We start from the raw sequence: 10283 nt of genomic DNA, 5'->3' as shown, positions 1-10283 counted from the left end.
CAAAATCATGGCAATCAAAGAAGACGGCAATCATCGAGTCTAAGGACCTAACATCCTTAACTCTTGAAGAGCTAATCGGTTCACTCCTCACCCATGAAATGATGCTTGAAGATGAGTTGGACCTTGATAAGATTGAAGAGACACCAAAAGAGAAGGAGAAGAAGAAAAACTTTGGAGTTGCTCTCAAATCCACAAAAGATGAGAGTGATTCAGATGAAGATGATGAGGAAATGGCATTGTTTGCCAAACGGTTCAAAAAAAATGATGAGACCTTACCGAGGAAGAAAATTCAAACGAAATGAAGGCCTCAAAAATGAACCAAAAGAGAAGGACCCAATCATTTGCTATGAATGCAAAAAGCCAGGGCATGTCAAATATGATTGCCCACAATTGAAGAGGAAGGGTCAATCAAAGAATAAGCACAAGGCTCATGTGGCTACATGGAGCGATGAAGAAGGTTCTGATGAAGAGGAACAAGAAGTAGCAAACTTGTGCTTAATGGCATTCGGGGAAGATTCTAAGGTAACTTCTAACTCATCTGATTTTGATGATTTATCTTATGATGAGCTATTAGAGGAATATAATGGGTTGGCTTCGGATTATGAGAAATTGTTTTTAAAATATAAAAATGATGTTTCAAAATTGAAAAATGAAAAAAACTCATATCCAAAACCAACAACGATCTTGAAAGTAAAATCAAAGATTTGCAAATCAAACTAGAAGAGTTTGAAAAGAAAAATTTAGATTTGCAAAATTTACTTTCAAAGGTCAATGATGATCATCAAAAGAAAATTGATGATCTTAAAACTTCTTTTGATAAAGTTGGAACCAAACGTTTTGAAATTGGAGAAAATTCGAAATCCAACTTTGTTAGAAAAAGTTTTAAAAACTACAATCATAGAGGTCCCCAAAGAGCCTCTAATGGAAAAATCGTTAGAAGTATATGGGTTCCTAAAGAACTCATTACTACTAAAGATAAGGATATCCTACACAAATGGATACCTAAGGGGACTAGAATTTTGAAAACTAATGAATATGGACCCAAAAGAATTTGGGTACCAAAAATTAGAAATTAATCTATGTTTGTAGGAAAAGGAGCATTGCTACAAGGCACGGGAAAGAAATTCAAACTCATGGTACCTTGATAGTGGATGCTCAAGACACATTACCGGAGATAAAAGCCGGTTCATTAAGCTTAACGCCAAAAATGGAGGAGAAGTGACCTTTGGTGATGATTCAAAAGGTCACATTGAAGGTATTGATACTATTGGTAATACCTCTTTCATACAAATTAAAAATGTTTTATATGTGAATGGATTAAAGCATAATCTATTAAGTATTAGTCAATTTTGTGATAAGGGATTCAATGTCATGTTTGATATTAATGGTTGTAAAGTTATTGACATTGCATCTAATCAGATTATGCTTGTTGGTCATAGAATAGGAAACATATACATGGTGCATTTAGATTCTATTGATATGACTAATTTGTGCCTAGTTGCTAAGGATGAACATGATAGGTGGTTATGGCATAGGAGACTAGGACATGCTAGTATGAGTGTTTTGCAACGGTTAATTCAAGGTGATTTAGTTCGAGGGTTGCCTAAGCTTAAATTTGATAATGATAAAATCTGTGATGCTTGTGCTAAAGGAAAACAAAAGCGTGTTTCTTTTAAATCCATTAATGACGTATCAACTAGTAGAGTATTACAATTGATCCATGTAGATCTTTTTGGGCCAACTAGGACTACTAGCTTGGGTAGAAAACAATATGCATTTGTCTTGGTAGATGACTATTCTAGATATGCTTGGGTTCTATTTTTAAGTACTAAAGATGAAGCATTAGAACAGTTCATCACATTTTCAAAAATAATCCAAAATGAAAAGGGTTACTCTATAACTAGTGTTATGAGTGATCATGGCACTGAATTTGAAAATCTTGGATTTATTGAGTTTTGTAATTCTAATGGTATTAGTCATAATTTTTCAGCACCTAGAACCCCTCAACAAAATGGAGTTGTTGAGAGGAAAAATCGAACTTTAGAAGAAATGGCTAGAACCATGCTTTGTGAAAATAATTTGCCAAAATATTTTTGGGCGGAAGCCACAAATACCGCTTGTTATGTTGTTAATCGAGTAATGATTAGGCCAATTTTAAAGAAAACTCCATATGAAATTTTCAAAAATAAAAAGCCTAACATTAGCTATTTTCATCCTTTTGGATGTAAATGTTTTGTTTTAAACAACGGTAAAGAAAATCTTGGCAAATTTGATGTTAAAAGTGATGAAGGAATTTTTCTGGGTTATTCCTTAAATTCTAAAGCTTATCGAGTATTTAATAAAAGAACTTTAGTTGTAGAAGAGTCTATACATGTTATTTTCGATGATAATCCCCTTCCGAGGAAGGATTCTTGTGTGAATGATGATGTAGGTGTTATAAATACAAATGATGTTAGACATGAAGTTGGAGAACCATCATCAAAGGAAGAAACGAAAAATGAGGAAACTCATGATCCTCTTGAGAATCCAACCATTGAAGAAAGGGAAGTATCTTATCCAAGAGAGTACAACTATGTCAAGGATGGTGAGATTATAGGTGATCCATCCAAAGGGGTAACAACTCGATCTTCTCTTAGAAATATTTGTAATTATGTTGCATTTATTTTATGCATAGAGCCTAAGAATATTAAAGAAGCATTAAATGATGAACATTGGATTATGGCTATGCAAGAAGAATTAAATCAATTTGAGAGAAGTAAAGTATGGACATTAGTTGAAAGGCCTAGTAATAAATCTATTGTAGGTACTAGATGGGTATTTAGGAATAAGCTTGATGAGAGTGGTAATATAGTAAGAAACAAGGCTAGACTTGTTGCTCAAGGGTATACTCAAGAAGAGGGAATAGACTATGATGAAACATATGCTCCCGTAGCTAGGATGGAAGCAATTAGAATGTTATTAGCATTTGCATGTTTTCATGAATTTAAATTATATCAAATGGATGTTAAAAGTGCATTTTTAAATGGTTTTATAAAGGAATAAGTGTATGTGGAACAACCTCCAGGTTTTGAAGATTCAAAATTTCCAGATCATGTTCTTAAATTGACAAAAGCTCTTTATGGTTTAAAACAAGCTCCTAGAGCTTGGTATGAAAGATTGTCAAATTTTTTAATTGAAAAAGGTTTTTCAAAAGGGAAGGTTGACACTACATTGTTTTTAAAGCATAAAGGTAAAGATTTATTAGTAGTTCAAATTTATGTTGATGATATAATATTTGGTTCTACTAATGATGTTCTTTGCCAAGAATTTTCTAAGCTAATGCAAAGTGAGTTTGAGATGAGCATGATGGGGGAGCTCTTATTTTTCTTGGGACTCCAAATCAAGCAAAGAAAAGATGGCATCTTCATTAATCAAGCTAAGTACGTCAAAGATATGCTCAAGAAGTTTGGACTGGAAAATGGGAAACCTCATGACACTCCAATTGTAACACCCCCAACCCGTATCTGACCCGGATACGAGTCCAAAGTGTCACATTGACTTTTCAAACCTTGACTCTTAAGAAAAATCCCGGGAAATTTAAAACTTTATTTAAAACAAAATACAGACTTTATCAGAGTGCTCGTACTTAATGAAATATTACATGCCAACACTTTATACATAACCAAATACATACTTTGTCAAATATTTCTGATTTGATCTTTTGGTAAGGAAAACTGACATGTCTTGCTCTGCATCACTCTTTACTCTTCTCGAAACCTACGTGTGAAACAATCACACGCTAAGTCAAAGACTTAGTGAGGCATAACAACTTATAATGCACTTTAAAACATATATCGATATATGCATGTTCTGTTCTATCATGTTATAGCAATTCCATGCATTTTTCATATCGTATAAAATCATATCAGATTAATTGCAGTAAATACATACATACACATAATTCATCATTAACAGTTTATCATATAATCACATACTTTTTCAATCAAACACTATACACACACAGCATCATATCATTTCTATAGCATTTATCATACCACTAACTTATATTTGTTCATATCTCTGGATTAGCCCATGTACGTATGTGAGAACTATCGATATGTGAGTCTATAGAGGTTGTGCACTAATGCTGTCACCACAGCTCGTATAATTACACCGAAGTGCCACGTAGAATTGCACCGTAGTGCCATATAATAATGTCCATAAGGACCACATAGAATTCCTTAAGAATCATATACATATGCTAGGGATCAAGTATGTGTCTTTCAAGACTTCACACATGTTCCACAGAATATATATATATCCCGAAGGACCGCGTAGAATTGCACCATAGTGCCATATAATGATGTCCATAAGGACCACATAGAATTCCTTAAGAATCATATACATATGCTAGGGATCATATATGTGTCTCACCAGACTTCACACATGTTCCAAAGAATATATATATATCCCGAAGGACCGCGTAGAATTGCACCGTAGTGCCATATAATGATGTCCATAAGGACCACATAGAATTCCTTAAGAATCATATACATATGCTAGGGATCATATATGTGTCTCACCAGACTTCACACATGTTCCAAAGAATATATATATATCCCGAAGGACCGCGTAGACCCTCGATTCTTGGCATGCCAACTATACCCCTAGCTCTCATGACACATAACATGGGCGTTATCATTTATTTCATTTCAATATTCACATAAACGTGTAATTCACTTTCACATATCACGTATCACATAGCTTCTTTTCATATTATCACATAGTCACGTAGTTCACTTACACGTAGATCATTTCCATATAATTCACATGTCACATATGTCATGTTTTCATATAATTTCTATCATTTCTCACCCAATCACCTTTATTCATGTAAACATACTTATCATATCTTGTTCACATAAGATCATATACTTCATATAATATATCGAAACGCCTAGAACACTTTCACGTAGCTTATAGTCACATTGCTTATATCTTAATCTTATGCCTTCTCTTAGACATATATATATATATATTCACATGTTCAGGTAATCCACCATTTCATCACATAATTATGTATTCATATAACTCATTTCATTTCATATCCATCTATATAAATATATTCTCAAGATTTATCCTAATATAAATCATATAGCACTCTTATAATTCATATTCATATTCATCTAGGGCAGACTTATAAACACATCTCACTTCTATTATTTCTTTATATATATATAATCTAATCTGTTTACTTAATTCAATTTCATATAACTCCTATAATCTTCTCATATAACTTCATAAATTTCTATCATACAACCCATGTGTTATAGTTTTATTTAAACATATGAATCTTTCCCATCTAGCTTATCTTATATGTTCATCTTATCATTTATGTTCAAATCTCCTAGTTAGTGTACTATTCTCACTTCATCCTATAGATCAATATTATCCAGCTTATTTCACTTATCATATAATAATAATTATATTTTACTATGATCACATAGTTTATATCTCATATAATTCATAACCTTTCTTATGTAATTACTTATACTTTCTCACCTAACACATAAAAGAACAGATCAATCCATATAATCAAGCATACATACATGCATATTCAATTCATGCCTTTAATCATGCATTCATGTGTAACACTTCAGGAAATAGACTCATCGCAAGTCTTATTCCCATCGCACATCATATACTATTGAATATGCACTCACCTGGGCCTCGTTGTTTGAATCAATCCTAATCCTTAGTTTGTTCCGGAACAAGCTTTCATTCTATATCTACATAATAATACATTAATACTTATCAGTATACTGATTGATATATTCGAAACTATCACTCCTTAGTCTCAAAGAAAAGCCAATTTCATCTTTTAATGAAGGTATGCATCGATGCACTACACCATGCATCGATGCATAAATCCTATTCGATGTTTGTATTTAATGGGGATGCATCGATGCACTCCTTATGCATCGATGCATAAATCATATTCGATGTTTTCTATTTAAATTCATGCATCGATGCACTGCATGTGCATCGATGCACCTTAAACAATTTCTGGTATTTATCATCGATGCATCGGTGCACAATGAATGTGCATCGATGCACATTGCCCAGAACTGACATTTTAGCACGTAAATCATCAACTCTTCCCTTAATTCTTCTATTTTAAGCCCCTATTTTGACATTAAACTCAACTACTATAACTTGAACCAACTTATATCCATGTAAATCATCTTTAACCTCAAAATCCTATCTTCTTTATGAGATTCAAGAATCATACCAAATTTTCTATATGTTCTAAATCCAATTCTAACACTTAATACTTCTTAATTAAGCTGATGACAAGTCAAATCCAACTTTAGAACTTCAAAAACCTTTCTATAACAAAAGTTCATTTATAAACCCTTAATAGAAATTCCTTTCTAATTCTATCTCTTTGGTGTTTTAAGCTGATATAAGCTTTCCTTAAGCTTATATAACCCTCAAAGACTCAAATCCAACTTAAAACTTTCAAGAAATCATAAGCTAAATCAAACTTACCTTTGCTCTTGGCTTCCACGTGAAGAAGAAGAAGAAATGAGAAGATAATTCTGGAGAATTCTCTCCCTCTCCACGTGTATATAATTCCTTTTTTTTCTTAAATGATCAAATGACCATTTTACCCTTTATTTCCTTTAATAATTACTGAATAACCTTCATCATATTTCCAAGAAGTCATTGAACTATTCAATTATCCTACTTTAGTCACCAAATTCTGAAACTTTACAATTTGGTCACTAACCCGGTAATGCGGATGTTACAAATCTCCCCTCCTTTTTAAAAAAATTCGTCCTCGAATTTTCACTGAACATATCAATAAGAACATATCTTCTAATGTTCTTATACTACCTCTTTCACTTAATCTCTCATTCCTTTATTTCTTCAGTTGCCTTTTTCCTTTATACATTCATGTACTGACACTTATCATATAAACATTAACTAGTAACTTTAATCCATTTATGGCTTCTCTCTCCTTCCTTTATGCATTTTCCTTTGACTATTTCTGAAATTTCATATAAGGTCACTAATCACATAGACGGTAACATCAATTTTCATCACTTAACATCATAAATTCATCTTTAAATACTTTATAATAACCAAATTCATTTTCCATCATCATTTAACCAAGAATACGACCTTAAATCTTCTTAAATATGATTCAACCTACACTTTAAAGAATCTTTTTCACATCACCTTGCACACTTGTCTTATTTCTATATCAAAATTGTCATCTGTACTTCCATACTTATCGTATCTGATCTTTTAAATCAATCCTTTTCATTTCTTTATCATTTCTTATACATGCATTTTCCTTCCTGAAGGTTCCATGTAAATACTTATCTCTATTTCTACATCATAGCTATCTGCTCAGAATATACAACCATATTCAAATTCACATCCTAATCAATTAATTCCACTTTATCTTTCCTCCAATCTTATAACTCTAGCACCTTTACTCTGACAGCTAGTCAATAACATATGTTCAATCTAGGGTACAAACCCTAATCAACCAAACACATACATCCTTTCAAATCTAAATTATCTTAAAATTCGCTTACTCAACTTATCAATTTCACCTCTATTCTCATACATCCTGAAATTTCTTTTGCTCAAACTCAACATTCTGACTTCATGTGTCTTATAATCTGATCATCGATATACACATTCTCAAACTCTTCTTATCAATCCTCAGATTTACTTAAATATACAAATTCTTACTTCCTTTTCCTTTACTATACCACATTACTATGATCCAAATATGCAACTATATCCAGATCCATTGCAGATCTGGTTATCATATCCTGACAATATCTTGTAATCTTATAATTCCAGTACATTTTTATCACATACTCTAGTTAGCCAATGCTAACTCTTTCCATCTTAACTGCAAACCCTTATCATAAACATACTCTTGTTTATGCGCAATACTATCACTTCATTTCAAACTCATAAGCTCTGACTTTATACATCTTATACACTTGTCACTGATGCACTTATCCTTGAGTTCTTCTATACGTACTCATCACGTCATTAGATCTTTTTAACTTTCTTATGGTGACACCTGTTCACCATATTCTATCTTATCCACATAATAGCAAAACTACGCTATATCGTTATTTTTCGATTCCAAACGATGAAAACTTTCTATCATTATTCAGATATGATTTCAGCTTTCTGAAATCAACTTTTGATCTTACTAGGCATTTCCTGAGGTGTCCGCTCTTCATCCTGCCTGGCCAAGGCAGGTGAATAGCTATCACAATCAGGAATATCACCTTTCACTTACTTCGAAATTATCACGATCAGATTTCTACTGTATTAAATTATTCTTATTCTATTAGCAAGACAACATATTCCTTACACTATCAGATCAGGAATTTTTTTTTTCAATCTATGTTGGCATGTACACCTTTTATGACACTTTGGACTTCGATTTATGCCGAGAATCGGCTAAACCATAGCTCTGATACCATTAAATGTAACACCCCCAACCCGTATCCGACCCGGATACGAGTCCGAAGTGTCACATTGACTTTTCAAACCTTGACTCTTAAGAAAAATCCCGGGAAATTTAAAACTTTATTTAAAACAAAATACAGACTTTATCAGAGTGCTCGTACTTAATGACTTATTACATGCCAACACTTTATACATAACCAAATACATACTTTGTCAAATATTTCTGATCTGATCTTTTGGTAAGGAAAACTGACCTGTCTTGCTCCGCATCACTCTTTACTCTTCTCGAAACCTACGTGTGAAACAATCACACGCTAAGTCGAAGACTTAGTAAGGCATAACAACTTATAATGCACTTTAAAACATATATCGATACATGCATGTTCTGTTCTATCATGTTATAGCAATTCCATGCATTTTTCATATCGTATAAAATCATATCAGATTAATTGCAGTAAATACATACATACACATAATTCATCATTAACAGTTTATCATATAATCACATACTTTTTCAATCAAACACTATACACACACAACATCATATCATTTCTATAGCATTTATCATACCACTAACTTATATTTGTTCATATCTCTGGATTAGCCCATGTACGTATGTGAGAACTATCGATATGTGAGTCGATAGAGGTTGTGCACTAATGCTATCACCACAGCTCGTATAATTGCACCGAAGTGCCGCGTATAATTGCACCGTAGTGCCATATAATAATGTCCATACGTACCACATAGAATTCCTTAAGAATCATATACATATGCTAGGGATCAAGTATGTGTCTTTCAAGACTTCACACATGTTCCACAGAATATATATATATCCCGAAGGACCACGTAGAATTGCACCGTAGTGCCATATAATGATGTCCATAAGGACCACATAGAATTCCTTAAGAATCATATACATATGCTAGGGATCATATATGTGTCTCACCAGACTTCACACATGTTCCAAAGAATATATATATATCCCGAAGGACCGCGTAGAATTGCACCGTAGTGCCATATAATGATGTCCATAAGGACCACATAGAATTCCTTAAGAATCATATACATATGCTAGGGATCATATATGTGTCTCACCAGACTTCACACATGTTCCAAAGAATATATATATATCCCGAAGGACCGCGTAGACCCTCGACTCTTGGCATGCCAACTATACCCCTAGCTCTCATGACACATAACATGGGCGTTATCATTTATTTCATTTCAATATTCACATAAACGTGTAATTCACTTTCACATATCACGTATCACATAGCTTCTTTTCATATTATCACATAGTCACGTAGTTCACTTACACGTAGATCATTTCCATATAATTCACATGTCACATATGTCATGTTTTCATATAATTTCTATCATTTCTCACCCAATCACCTTTATTCATGTAAACATACTTATCATATCTTGTTCACATAAGATCATATACTTCATATAATATATCGAAACGCCTAGAACACTTTCACGTAGCTTATAGTCACATTGCTTATATCTTAATCTTATGCCTTCTCTTAGATATATATATATATATTCACATGTTCAGGTAATCCACCATTTCATCACATAATTATGTATTCATATAACTCATTTCATTTCATATCCATCTATATAAATATATATTCTCAAGATTTATCCTAATATAAATCATATAGCACTCTTATAATTCATATTCATATTCATCTAGGGCAGACTTATAAACACATCTCACTTCTATTATTTCTTTATATATATATAATCTAATCTGTTTACTTAATTCAATTTCATATAACTCC

This window comes from Hibiscus syriacus, unplaced genomic scaffold, assembly GCF_006381635.1.
Source record: "Hibiscus syriacus cultivar Baekdansim isolate YM2019G1 unplaced genomic scaffold, ASM638163v2 tig00110548_pilon, whole genome shotgun sequence".
Classification (NCBI taxonomy): domain Eukaryota; kingdom Viridiplantae; phylum Streptophyta; class Magnoliopsida; order Malvales; family Malvaceae; genus Hibiscus; species Hibiscus syriacus.
Note: the sequence above shows the minus strand (reverse complement) of the source record.